Here is a 15,018-nt window from a genome sequence, read left to right as displayed (position 1 = left end):
GGAGTGTATGTGCCCAGCATTCAGAGGGGGCGTGGCCAGCATAGAGCGAGCAGCAGGAGGGGACAAGGAAGACATCCCGAGGAGTGCATGTGTCCAGCATTCAGAGGGGGCGTGGCCAGCATAGAGCGAGCAGCAGGAGGGGACAAGGAAGGCATCCCGAGGAGTGTATGTGCCCAGCATTCAGAGGGGGCGTGGCCAGCATAGAGCGAGCAGCAGGAGGGGACACGGAAGACATCCCGAGGAGTGTATGTGTCCAGCATTCAAAGGGGGCGTGGCCAGCATAGAGCGAGCAGCAGGAGGAGGGGACAAGGAAGGCATCCCGAGGAGTGTATGTGCCCAGCATTCAGAGGGGGCGTGGCCAGCATAGAGCGAGCAGCAGGAGGGGACACGGAAGACATCCCGAGGAGTGTATGTGTCCAGCATTCAAAGGGGGCGTGGCCAGCATAGAGCGAGCAGCAGGAGGGGACACGGAAGACATCCCGAGGAGTGTATGTGTCCAGCATTCAAAGGGGGCGTGGCCAGCATAGAGCGAGCAGCAGGAGGGGACAAGGAAGGCATCCCGAGGAGTGTATGTGTCCAGCATTCAGAGGGGGCGTGGCCAGCATAGAGCGAGTAGCAGGAGGGGACAAGGAAGACATCCCGAGGAGTGTATGTGTCCAGCATTCAAAGGGGGCGTGGCCAGCATAGAGCGAGCAGCAGGAGGGGACACGGAAGACATCCCGAGGAGTGTATGTGTCCAGCATTCAGAGGGGGCGTGGCCAGCATAGAGCGAGCAGCAGGAGGGGACAAGGAAGACATCCCGAGGAGTGCATGTGTCCAGCATTCAGAGGGGGCGTGGCCAGCATAGAGCGAGCAGCAGGAGGGGACACGGAAGACATCCCGAGGAGTGTATGTGTCCAGCATTCAGAGGGGGCGTGGCCAGCATAGAGCGAGCAGCAGGAGGGGACACGGAAGACATCCCGAGGAGTGTATGTGTCCAGCATTCAAAGGGGGCGTGGCCAGCATAGAGCGAGCAGCAGGAGGGGACAAGGAAGACATCCCGAGGAGTGTATGTGCCCAGCATTCAGAGGGGGCGTGGCCAGCATAGAGCGAGCAGCAGGAGGGGACACGGAAGACATCCCGAGGAGTGTATGTGTCCAGCATTCAGAGGGGGCGTGGCCAGCATAGAGCGAGCAGCAGGAGGGGACAAGGAAGGCATCCCGAGGAGTGTATGTGCCCAGCATTCAGAGGGGGCGTGGCCAGCATAGAGCGAGCAGCAGGAGGGGACAAGGAAGACATCCCGAGGAGTGTATGTGCCCAGCATTCAGAGGGGGCGTGGCCAGCATAGAGCGAGCAGCAGGAGGGGACACGGAAGACATCCCGAGGAGTGTATGTGTCCAGCATTCAGAGGGGGCGTGGCCAGCATAGAGCGAGCAGCTGGAGGGGACAAGGAAGACATCCCGAGGAGTGTATGTGTCCAGCATTCAGAGGGGGCGTGGCCAGCATAGCACGAGCAGCAGGAGGGGACAAGGAAGACATCCCGAGGAGTGTATGTGTCCAGCATTCAGAGGGGGCGTGGCCAGCATAGCACGAGCAGCAGGAGGGGACAAGGAAGGCATCCCGAGGAGTGTATGTGCCCAGCATTCAGAGGGGGCGTGGCCAGCATAGAGCGAGCAGCAGGAGGGGACACGGAAGACATCCCGAGGAGTGTATGTGTCCAGCATTCAAAGGGGGCGTGGCCAGCATAGAGCGAGCAGCAGGAGGAGGGGACAAGGAAGGCATCCCGAGGAGTGTATGTGCCCAGCATTCAGAGGGGGCGTGGCCAGCATAGAGCGAGCAGCAGGAGGGGACACGGAAGACATCCCGAGGAGTGTATGTGTCCAGCATTCAAAGGGGGCGTGGCCAGCATAGAGCGAGCAGCAGGAGGGGACAAGGAAGACATCCCGAGGAGTGTATGTGTCCAGCATTCAAAGGGGGCGTGGCCAGCATAGAGCGAGCAGCAGGAGGGGACACGGAAGACATCCCGAGGAGTGTATGTGTCCAGCATTCAGAGGGGGCGTGGCCAGCATAGAGCGAGCAGCAGGAGGGGACACGGAAGACATCCCGAGGAGTGTATGTGTCCAGCATTCAAAAGGGGCGTGGCCAGGATAGAGCGAGCAGCAGGAGGGGACAAGGAAGACATCCCGAGGAGTGTATGTGCCCAGCATTCAGAGGGGGCGTGGCCAGCATAGAGCGAGCAGCAGGAGGGGACACGGAAGACATCCCGAGGAGTGTATGTGTCCAGCATTCAGAGGGGGCGTGGCCAGCATAGAGCGAGCAGCAGGAGGGGACAAGGAAGACATCCCGAGGAGTGTATGTGTCCAGCATTCAGAGGGGGCGTGGCCAGCATAGAGCGAGCAGCAGGAGGGGACACGGAAGACATCCCGAGGAGTGTATGTGTCCAGCATTCAGAGGGGGCGTGGCCAGCATAGAGCGAGCAGCAGGAGGGGACACGGAAGACATCCCGAGGAGTGTATGTGTCCAGCATTCAAAGGGGGCGTGGCCAGCATAGAGCGAGCAGCAGGAGGGGACAAGGAAGACATCCCGAGGAGTGTATGTGCCCAGCATTCAGAGGGGGCGTGGCCAGCATAGAGCGAGCAGCAGGAGGGGACACGGAAGACATCCCGAGGAGTGTATGTGTCCAGCATTCAGAGGGGGCGTGGCCAGCATAGAGCGAGCAGCAGGAGGGGACAAGGAAGACATCCCGAGGAGTGTATGTGCCCAGCATTCAGAGGGGGCGTGGCCAGCATAGAGCGAGCAGCAGGAGGGGACACGGAAGACATCCCGAGGAGTGTATGTGTCCAGCATTCAGAGGGGGCGTGGCCAGCATAGAGCGAGCAGCAGGAGGGGACAAGGAAGACATCCCGAGGAGTGTATGTGTCCAGCATTCAGAGGGGGCGTGGCCAGCATAGAGCGAGCAGCAGGAGGGGATAAGGAAGACATCCCGAGGAGTGTATGTGTCCAGCATTCAGAGGGGGCGTGTCCAGCATAGAGCGAGCAGCAGGAGGGGACAAGGAAGGCATCCCGAGGAGTGTATGTGCCCAGCATTCAGAGGGGGCGTGGCCAGCATAGAGCGAGCAGCAGGAGGGGACAAGGAAGACATCCCGAGGAGTGTATGTGTCTAGCATTCAGAGGGGGCGTGGCCAGCATAGAGCGAGCAGCAGGAGGGGACAAGGAAGACATCCCGAGGAGTGCATGTGTCCAGCATTCAGAGGGGGCGTGGCCAGCATAGAGCGAGCAGCAGGAGGGGACAAGGAAGGCATCCCGAGGAGTGTATGTGCCCAGCATTCAGAGGGGGCGTGGCCAGCATAGAGCGAGCAGCAGGAGGGGACACGGAAGACATCCCGAGGAGTGTATGTGTCCAGCATTCAAAGGGGGCGTGGCCAGCATAGAGCGAGCAGCAGGAGGAGGGGACAAGGAAGGCATCCCGAGGAGTGTATGTGCCCAGCATTCAGAGGGGGCGTGGCCAGCATAGAGCGAGCAGCAGGAGGGGACACGGAAGACATCCCGAGGAGTGTATGTGTCCAGCATTCAAAGGGGGCGTGGCCAGCATAGAGCGAGCAGCAGGAGGGGACAAGGAAGACATCCCGAGGAGTGTATGTGTCCAGCATTCAAAGGGGGCGTGGCCAGCATAGAGCGAGCAGCAGGAGAGGACACGGAAGACATCCCGAGGAGTGCATGTGTCCAGCATTCAGAGGGGGCGTGGCCAGCATAGAGCGAGCAGCAGGAGGGGACACGGAAGACATCCCGAGGAGTGTATGTGTCCAGCATTCAAAGGGGGCGTGGCCAGCATAGAGCGAGCAGCAGGAGGGGACAAGGAAGACATCCCGAGGAGTGTATGTGCCCAGCATTCAGAGGGGGCGTGGCCAGCATAGAGCGAGCAGCAGGAGGGGACACGGAAGACATCCCGAGGAGTGTATGTGTCCAGCATTCAGAGGGGGCGTGGCCAGCATAGAGCGAGCAGCAGGAGGGGACAAGGAAGACATCCCGAGGAGTGTATGTGTCCAGCATTCAGAGGGGGCGTGGCCAGCATAGAGCGAGCAGCAGGAGGGGACACGGAAGACATCCCGAGGAGTGTATGTGTCCAGCATTCAGAGGGGGCGTGGCCAGCATAGAGCGAGCAGCAGGAGGGGACAAGGAAGACATCCCGAGGAGTGTATGTGTCCAGCATTCAGAGGGGGCGTGGCCAGCATAGAGCGAGCAGCAGGAGGGGACAAGGAAGACATCCCGAGGAGTGTATGTGTCCAGCATTCAGAGGGGGCGTGGCCAGCATAGAGCGAGCAGCAGGAGGGGACACGGAAGACATCCCGAGGAGTGTATGTGTCCAGCATTCAAAGGGGGCGTGGCCAGCATAGAGCGAGCAGCAGGAGGGGACAAGGAAGACATCCCGAGGAGTGTATGTGCCCAGCATTCAGAGGGGGTGTGGCCAGCATAGAGCGAGCAGCAGGAGGGGACACGGAAGACATCCCGAGGAGTGTATGTGTCCAGCATTCAGAGGGGGCGTGGCCAGCATAGAGCGAGCAGCAGGAGGGGACAAGGAAGACATCCCGAGGAGTGTATGTGCCCAGCATTCAGAGGGGGCGTGGCCAGCATAGAGCGAGCAGCAGGAGGGGACACGGAAGACATCCCGAGGAGTGTATGTGTCCAGCATTCAGAGGGGGCGTGGCCAGCATAGAGCGAGCAGCAGGAGGGGACACGGAAGACATCCCGAGGAGTGTATGTGTCCAGCATTCAGAGGGGGCGTGGCCAGCATAGAGCGAGCAGCAGGAGGGGACAAGGAAGACATCCCGAGGAGTGTATGTGTCCAGCATTCAGAGGGGGCGTGGCCAGCATAGCGCGAGCAGCAGGAGGGGACAAGGAAGACATCCCTAGGAGTGTATGTGTCCAGCATTCAGAGGGGGCGTGGCCAGCATAGAGCGAGCAGCAGGAGGGGACAAGGAAGACATCCCGAGGAGTGTATGTGTCCAGCATTCAGAGGGGGCGTGGCCAGCATAGAGCGAGCAGCAGGAGGGGATAAGGAAGACATCCCGAGGAGTGTATGTGTCCAGCATTCAGAGGGGGCGTGGCCAGCATAGAGCGAGCAGCAGGAGGGGACAAGGAAGACATCCCGAGGAGTGTATGTGCCCAGCATTCAGAGGGGGCGTGGCCAGCATAGAGCGAGCAGCAGGAGGAGGGGACAAGGAAGGCATCCCGAGGAGTGTATGTGTCCAGCATTCAGAGGGGGCGTGGCCAGCATAGAGCGAGCAGCAGGAGGGGACAAGGAAGGCATCCCGAGGAGTGTATGTGTCCAGCATTCAGAGGGGGCGTGGCCAGCATAGAGCGAGCAGCAGGAGGAGGGGACAAGGAAGGCATCCCGAGGAGTGTATGTGCCCAGCATTCAGAGGGGGCGTGGCCAGCATAGAGCGAGCAGCAGGAGGGGACAAGGAAGACATCCCGAGGAGTGTATGTGCCCAGCATTCAGAGGGGGCGTGGCCAGCATAGAGCGAGGAGCAGGAGGGGACAAGGAAGACATCCCGAGGAGTGCATGTGTCCAGCATTCAGAGGGGGCGTGGCTAGCATAGAGCGAGCAGCAGGAGGAGGGGACAAGGAAGGCATCCCGAGGAGTGTATGTGTCCAGCATTCAGAGGGGGCGTGGCCAGCATAGAGCGAGCAGCAGGAGGAGGGGACAAGGAAGACATCCCGAGGAGTGTGTGTGTCCAGCATTCAGAGGGGGCGTGGACGACAGCAAAGCAGCAGGAGGGGACAAGGAAGACATCCCGAGGAGTGTATGTGCCCAGCATTCAGAGGGGGCGTGGCCAGCATAGAGCGAGCAGCAGGAGGAGGGGACAAGGAAGGCATCCCGAGGAGTGTATGTGCCCAGCATTCAGAGGGGGCGTGGCCAGCATAGAGCGAGCAGCAGGAGGGGACAAGGAAGACATCCCGAGGAGTGTGTGTGTCCAGCATTCAGAGGGGGCGTGGCCAGCATAGAGCGAGCAGGAGGAGGGGACAAGGAAGGCATCCCGAGGAGTGTATGTGTCCAGCATTCAGAGGGGGCGTGGCCAGCATAGAGCGAGCAGGAGGAGGGGACAAGGAAGACATCCCGAGGAGTGTATGTGTCCAGCATTCAGAGGGGGCGTGGCCAGCATAGAGCGAGCAGCAGGAGGGGACAAGGAAGGCATCCCGAGGAGTGTGTGTGTCCAGCATTCAGAGGGGGTGTGGACGACAGCAAAGCAGCGTGCCCAGCAGCATAGATGCCATGGAAGGCATCCAGAGAGTGTGTCCAGTATGCGGAGGGGGCGTGGTCGGCAGAGTGCGGGGGCGTGGCAGCTGCCTCTCACTACACTGCGGGATTACAGGGCTCCCGGGCGTGAGACCGGGACTGGACTATAAAATCGGGGCTGTCCCGCTGTATCCGGGACGGTTGGGAGGTATGCAGAAGCCGTTGCCTTATCCTCCATAGATGCAGAGATGTGGCTTGAGCTCTACTGGACATCTTTAGCCGGGTAGGGTTTCCACAGGAAGTATTGACTGACCAGGGGGCACAGTTCCAGAGTGAACTGATTCACACCCTGTGGGAGAAACATGGAGTCCGCCCCATGCTCGGTGGTGCTTTGCCTTGTATTCCTGTGCTGTGTTTGTTGATCCTTTGGTGCCTGACTTTGGATCTCGTCCTGACCGTCCGTGTGCCCCTTTTCTCTCATCAGCTATCTCCCTGGCATTCTGACCTTGGACTGTCCCCTGACTGCGCCTTTGTCTTCCCTATTGAGTAGTACGTGATCTCTTGTATCTGACCTTGGGACGTTTGATACTCTGCCTCACGGCTTGTCTGTGGCCAGTGTCACATGGAGCTTTGTATAGCATGGAAGCTCTGAAGTCTGGGATATATGAGGGGGATTTCAGACCACCACAACCTTCACTAGACAGTGCAGCTGAGATGAAGGCACTGCCACTAGCTGTGGCCTCACAGTGTGGAGAATTTATGTTCTCTGCAAAACTTGGGATTATAACGTAAAGATAAAAATGCGACCCTTTTTCAGCAGCCACTTGACGCCAGTATAATCCCATCCAATCGGCACCTCCAGTGACTGGCCATTGTGTAGTCACAGCCGCGTGGACACCTGACGCCAGTATAATCCCATCCAATCGGCACCTCCGGTTACTGACCGTTGTGTAGTCACAGCCGCGTGGACACCTGACGCCAGTATAATCCCATCCAATCGGCACCTCCGGTCACTGGCCGTTGTGTAGTCACAGCCGCGTGGACACCTGACGCCAGTATAATCCCATCCAATCGGCACCTCCAGTCACTGGCCATTGTGTTGTCACAGCCGCGTGGACACCTGACGCCAGTATAATCCCATCCAATCGGCACCTCCGGTCACTGGCCGTTGTGTAGTCACAGCCGCGTGGACACCTGACGCCAGTATAATCCCATCCAATTGGCACCTCCGGTCACTGGCCATTGTGTAGTCACAGCCGCGTGGACACCTGACGCCAGTATAATCCCATCCAATCGGCACCTCCAGTCACTGGCCGTTGTGTTGTCACAGCCGCGTGGACACCTGACGCCAGTATAATCCCATCCAATCGGCACCTCCGGTTACTGACCGTTGTGTAGTCACAGCCGCGTAAACACCTGACGCCAGTATAATCCCATCCAATCGGCACCTCCGGTCACTGGCCGTTGTGTAGTCACAGCCACGTGGACACCTGACGCCAGTATAATCCCATCCAATCGGCACCTCCGGTTACTGACCGTTGTGTAGTCACAGCCGCGTAAACACCTGACGCCAGTATAATCCCATCCAATCGGCACCTCCGGTCACTGGCCGTTGTGTTGTCACAGCCCACGTGGACACCTGACGCCAGTATAATCCCATCCAATCAGCACCTCCGGTCACTGACCGTTGTGTAGTCACAGCCGCGTGGACACCTAACGCCAGTATAATCCCATCCAAATCGGCACCTCCGGTCACTGGCCGTTGTGTAGTCACAGCCGTGTAGACACCTGACACTAGTATAATCCCATCCAATCGGCACCTCCGGTCACTGGCCGTTGTGTTGTCACAGCCGTGTGGACACCTGACACCAGTATAATCCCATCCAATCGGCACCTCCGGTCACTGGCCGTTGTGTTGTCACAGCCGTGTAGACACCTGACACCAGTATAATCCCATCCAATCGGCACCTCCGGTCACTGGCCGTTGTGTTGTCACAGCCGTGTAGACACCTGACACCAGTATAATCCCATCCAATCGGCACCTCCGGTCACTGGCCGTTGTGTTGTCACAGCCGTGTGGACACCTGACGCCAGTATAATCCCATCCCATCGGCACCTCCGGTCACTGGCCGTTGTGTAGTCACAGCCACGTGGACACCTGACACCAGTATAATCCCATCCAATCGGCACCTCTGGTCACTGGCCGTTGTTGTCACAGCCACGTGGACACCTAACGCCAGTATAATCCCATCTAATCGGCACCTCCGGTCACTGGCCGTTGTGTTGTCACAGCCCACGTGGACACCTGACACCAGTATAATCCCATCCAATCGGCACCTCCGGTCACTGGCCGTTGTGTAGTCACAGCCGCGTGGACACCTGACGCCAGTATAATCCCATCTAATCGGCACCTCCGGTCACTGGCCGTTGTGTAGTCACAGCCGCGTGGACACCTGACGCCAGTATAATCCCATCCAATCGGCACCTCCGGTCACTGGCCGTTGTGTAGTCACAGCCGCGTGGACACCTGACGCCAGTATAATCCCATCCAATCGGCACCTCCGGTCACTGGCCGTTGTGTAGTCACAGCCGCGTGGACACCTGACGCCAGTATAATCCCATCCAATCGGCACCTCCGGTCACTGGCCGTTGTGTAGTCACAGCCGCGTGGACACCTGACGCCAGTATAATCTCATCCAATCGTCACCTCCGGTCACTGGCCGTTGTGTAGTCACAGCCGCGTGGACACCTGACGCCAGTATAATCCCATCCAATCGGCACCTCTGGTCACTGGCCGTTGTGTAGTCACAGCCGCGTGGATACCTGACGCCAGTATAATCCCATCTAATCGGCACCTCAGGTCACTGGCCGTTGTGTAGTCACAGCCGTGTGGACACCTGACGCCAGTATAATCCCATCTAATCGGCACCTCGGGTCACTGGCCGTTATGTAGTCACAGCCGTGTGGACACCTGACGCCAGTATAATCCCATCTAATCGGCACCTCCGGTCACTGGCCATTGTGTTGTCACAGCCGCGTGGACACCTGACGCCAGTATAATCCCATCTAATCGGCACCTCCGGTCACTGGCCGTTGTGTAGTCAGAGCCGCGTGGACACCTGACGCCAGTATAATCCCATCCAATCGGCACCTCCGGTCACTGGCCGTTGTGTAGTCACAGCCGTGTGGACACCTGACGCCAGTATAATCCCATCCAATCGGCACCTCCGGTCACTGGCCGTTGTGTAGTCACAGCCGCGTGGACACCTGACGCCAGTATAATCCCATCCAATCGGCACCTCCGGTCACTGGCCGTTGTGTAGTCACAGCCGCGTGGACACCTGACGCCAGTATAATCCCATCCAATCGGCACCTCCGGTCACTGACCGTTGTGTAGTCACAGCCGCGTGGACACCTGAAGCCAGTATAATCCCATCCAATCGGCACCTCCGGTCACTGACCGTTGTGTAGTCACAGCCGCGTGGACACCTGACGCCAGTATAATCCCATCCAATCGGCACCTCCGGTCACTGACCGTTGTGTAGTCACAGCCGCGTGGACACCTGACGCCAGTATAATCCCATCCAATCGGCACCTCCGGTCACTGGCCGTTGTGTAGTCACAGCCGCGTGGACACCTGACGCCAGTATAATCCCATCCAATCGGCACCTCCGGTCACTGGCCGTTGTGTAGTCACAGCCGCGTGGACACCTGACGCCAGTATAATCCCATCCAATCGGCACCTCCGGTCACTGACCGTTGTGTAGTCACAGCCGCGTGGACACCTGACGCCAGTATAATCCCATCCAATCGGCACTTCCGGTCACTGGCCGTTGTGTAGTCACAGCCGCGTGGACACCTGACGCCAGTATAATCCCATCCAATCGGCACCTCCGGTCACTGGCCGTTGTGTAGTCACAGCCGCGTGGACACCTGACGCCAGTATAATCCCATCCAATCGGCACCTCCGGTCACTGGTTGTTATGTAGTCACAGCCGCATGGACACCTGACGCCAGTATAATCCCATCCAATCGGCACCTCCGGTCACTGGCCGTTGTGTAGTCACAGTCGCGTGGACACCTGACGCCAGTATAATCCCATCTAATCGGCACCTCTGGTCACTGACCGTTGTGTAGTCACAACCGTGTGGACACCTGACGCCAGTATAATCCCAACCAATCGGCACCTCCGGTCACTGACCGTTGTGTAGTCACAGCCGCGTGGACACCTGACGCCAGTATAATCCCATCCAATCGGCACCTCCGGTCACTCGTCGTTGTGTAGTCACAGCCGCGTGGACACCTGACGCCAGTATAATCCCATCCAATCGGCACCTCCGGTCACTCGTCGTTGTGTAGTCACAGCCGCGTGGACACCTGACGCCAGTATAATCCCATCCAATCGGCACCTCCGGTCACTCGTCGTTGTGTAGTCACAGCCGCGTGGACACCTGACGCCAGTATAATCCCATCCAATCGGCACCTCCGGTCACTCGTCGTTGTGTTGTCACAGCCGCGTGGACACCTCAGCAGCTTCTTGTTGGCCTGGAGTTGGCCCATCTGTCCAGGGGCCACACACAGTCCCCGGACCCCTCCTATATGGAGAATGCGTCGGCTTTATCGCTGCATATGTTGCTGCCAGTCTCAGCGGTCTCTCCACATCCCCGCCCGCGTATCTCTGCTGTCAGACGCTTTCTTCCATTTCATGGACACAGATTCCTCGTTACCTCTTTGAAGTCTCTATCAGATACGCTCCGCGCTGACATGAAGCTGTCACTTTATAGACATCAGTCGCACAGACGCCTGCCAGGATGATCTAACCGAGCGTCGGGAGGAGCTCACAGGGATGCGGTGTACGCTCTACCGCAACGGCGCTGCTATCACCCCGATACCGGCATACATGACGAGCCGCTCTGACAGCTCCGCCGCACAATTAATACACAGTAAACGTCCCATAATCCACGAGTCACGGATTATCCAACACTCCTGACTCGGAAACGTCAGACGTGTACATGTCGCGGGCGGAGGGGACGCGCTCGCCACGCTCGGGTCCGGGGCTTCTACTGCTGCTGCTCGGTGGCTCGAGCGGTGGCCGGACCCGGGGACTCGAGCAGCGCTCCTCACCCGTGAGTGAAAAGGGGGTGGTATGTTTAGGGAGATTGTTCGTGACGCCACCCACGGGTCATGGTGATTATGGGCACCACCGCTGCTGGTAACGGGGATCCCGGGAGAGATGGTAGGGTGCAGCTAGGATGTTGTCCCCTCTGTGGGCAGGGGTTGGTGATCCCGGGGCCCGGTAGTGGTGACGGGGAGGCTGGATAGCTGGGGTGCAGGGACTGCGCGGCGCGGTGCCGGACGGCACTGGTGTACTCACTCAGACAATCACTGACAGAGTCTCTGGTAAACCAAACGGCCGGATGGACGGGTCCCGCAGCCGGCTGCAGTGTTTGTGCTCTCCCCGGACGGCTGATGGTGGCTGTCTTTCCCTACACCTTGTTTGAATGTTCTGACTCCTGTGGTTGCCCACTGGTAGTCCACTCCCTGGCGTATAGGTGCCGTAGCAGCCCGTTTTGCCCGCAGGCGCTGGCCCTTGGATCTCTAGCCTGTGGCGGTGGCTGTATATCCTCACGGTGTGGACTGTTGCCTTCTGTCGGGACTTGGTTGTTGGGAAACCCCTGGGGTTCCTGTCATATTCGGATTTGACTATTGACGGCGGCTCCAAGCCTGGTCGGGGTCCGATGGCCCTGCCTGTGTGCTTAGCTTCACTCTGCTCCCCGGTTCGGTACCGGTGGGCCGACGCCCGATCCCGGTCCTACGGCTCTGCAGAGATTCACTAACTCCTGCAGACGGCCACCACTGCCTGCCAACCTTGCTGTCAGTGTCTGGGCTCCGACCCAGACACTTGCAGTTCGTGTCCTCCTACTTTCACCTCCAAACTGTATCTGACTGCTTTTCCCGCCTTCAGGCCTGTGAACTCCTCGGTGGGTGGGGCCAACCGCCTGGCTCCGCCCCACCTGGTGTGGACATCAGACCCTGGAGGGAGGCAACAAGGGTTTTTGTCTGACTGTTGTAACTGTCTAGGGTGGGGGTGTTTGTTGTTATGTCTGTGACTACCTGGCTAGTCCAGGGCGTCACATACACAGGGTTGGACGACGGAGTACTCTCCGACACATTCAGATGAAAGCCACTGTCCTCCTTCACTGCAATACTTAATATGGCCTACGGCCTATCAGAAGACGGCAGCTGACGTTAGTGTGTCGCCCTGGGCAAGCCAGGGGACACAGGTCACACACCACCACACCCTACATCCCGGTTAGGAACACCAAAGCTAACCAAAAATCCTTGTTGCCTTCCTTCAGAGGCTGATGATTCACACCAGGGGGTGGGCCAGGCGGTTGGCTCCGCCCACCGAGGAGTTCACAGCTCTGGAGGCGGGAGAAACCTGGCAGTTGAGTCCAGAGAGGGACATGAAGGAGTAAACAACGGGAGTAGCCCAGGCAGGGCTTGAGTAAACAGCTAAAAGGAGTTAAGGAAGTGAAAGTAGAAGGAAGTGGTAAAGGAGGAAAGCAAGAGTGGTGACAGAGAGAAAGCCTGAAGTAGTCCAGCTGTGTGCAGGACAGGTCAGCAAGGTCAGCAACGGCGGTGACTGTCTGGAGGGGGACCGTTTGGAAGTTCCTGGAAGGACCGCGGATGGGTAGTGGCCCGGCGGTCTGGAGCAGTGTTCCGAAGGACAGTCAGCACCAGGGCAGGGGCCTCTCGGACCCCGGCAAGGCTTGGAGTCGCCAGAATTTGCCAAATCCGTCAGTGAAGGGGACGTAGATCCCCCAACAAACAAGTCCCGATTGAAGGCAACAGCCCAACCAGTGTAAGAGAGACACCGCCACCGCCAAGGCACCAGTTTCTCAGGGCCAGCGCCTGCGGGCAAAGAGTAGAGCTCCTCCGGTCCAGCTTGAAGCCGGGGAGCGGGTTACCGGTGGGGACCCATCACAACCAACAAATAAACAAAGGTGCAAGGAAGAGGGACATCACCGTCACTTACCGGGAGAGCAAGTGCAGCCGTCCGTGGGAACCGTCTTTCCAGCCGTGTGGTTTACCGTAAAACTGTGTCAACGTCTCAGGCTGAGTGAGTACCACAGTGCCGCAAGGCACAGCGCTGCCCCCGCGTCCCTGCGCCCACCAGGCCCTGCACCTCCCAAACCATCACCGGGCCCCGGGATCACCAACCCCTACCCACGGAGGGGCAACACAACACCTGGCTGCTCCGCATCACCATCCCCGGGACCCCCATATTGAGCAGCGGTGGTGAAATCACCACAACCGTGGGTGGCGTCACGGACAATAATCATCCCCACACCCAACAACCCCCTTTCACTCACGGGCGAGGAGTGTCGCTCGAGAACCCCCGGGATCCGGCCTACAGCTCGAGCCACCACTGAGCAGCGGCCGCCGGACCCGAGCAGAAGGGGGTGAGCGTAGTGTGCTGACACCCTCCTCCCCGCCCGCGACAACTTGGCGTCACGAACAGGATCTTACCGCTCTGCTGTCTGGTAGAGGTGCGCCTTGTTAACGCCGGAGGTATCCGGCAGAAAAATTTCAGAAGCCGCCATCTTGGAGCGAAAAGTTCCCGCTCGAGCATCTTCTCGAGTAGTAGAGGCGCGAAGGCCAAAACCCCGCCCCGAGAGAGGAGGGGCCGGAAAGAGCTAAGGGGGACGCGATGGCGGCTGGCTGAATGTGAGTGCAGCGATAGAAGCAGGGACGCCAGGACCCTGCGACCATTTATTGGTTCCTGGAAGAGGCCGCTGCTAAAGATGCTGAGTCCGACCAACAACACCGTGGTCCCCGCGCCCGGCATGGCGGCGTGGGTGGAAGTCCGGACCGCCCAGCTAAGCAGCCGTCTGCAGGTCTGCATGCAGCTCCTCCTGGAGGAGTGGGAGGCCGACATGGTGGAAGCGGTGGCTGCTATGCGGAGATGCGAGGTGGAGGAAGATTTGGAGGAACGGGTAAGAGACCCACGTCCCTGTATTCCCGAGGGATCGGCCGCTGCGGCTGAGGGGCCCGGCCTACACCTGTTCACCCTGCTGCCTCTCACGCTACACGCGTTAGCTGCTGCGGCCCCGCCACTAGGCCCGCTACCACCACCACCGGTAGCGGTACCCTGCCAATCCGCCCCGGCGGACCGACCTGCAGCAGAAGCCCGTAACCCCCCTGAATCGCTTCCATGGAAGAAGCCGAAGGCTGAGTCCGTCAGCAAAGATGCACCGGAGGCACGGCGGGGATGCAGCTGCCAGGAGGCAGAGCAGGCCATGTCACGGCGGGGTCCCTCATTACTGAAGGTGCCGGTCGCAGCCGACACGGAGGAACTCTGGCTGGGTCCGTCCCTCGCACACGCTGAACCGGAGCAAACAGAAAGTGCTCCCGGCTGGGAGCGGCGGCAACAGCAGCTGCGCAGGGAGATCGATGCCCGAGAGGGGTGTAGAGCGGATGTGCATGCCCGCATGTATATGGAAGAAGATCGCCTGCAGTGAGCTACCATTGGGGTCCAGAGCGGTGCACCATGTGAAGGTGGCACTAGAGCCCCACGAGTGAGAATGGACTGTTGAGCCGCAAAAGGCAGCGGAGTGCCGCTGCACAATCCCCGTTGGGACCACCAGAGTGTTGTTTAAAAGTTTAAAAGTTGAAAATGATAAGTGAAATGATACCGAGTACTTCATCAGATTATCTTTGTGATTGAACCGGCCGGAGCCGGCACCGTTGTCCCAGTGGGGACCGTTTAAAAAGTTTTGCATGGAGGACTTTCCATG

This window comes from Anomaloglossus baeobatrachus, chromosome 6 (genome assembly GCF_048569485.1).
Source record: "Anomaloglossus baeobatrachus isolate aAnoBae1 chromosome 6, aAnoBae1.hap1, whole genome shotgun sequence".
NCBI lineage: Eukaryota > Metazoa > Chordata > Amphibia > Anura > Aromobatidae > Anomaloglossus > Anomaloglossus baeobatrachus.
The sequence above is the reverse complement of the archived record's forward strand: the minus strand, read 5'-3'. Positions refer to the sequence as shown.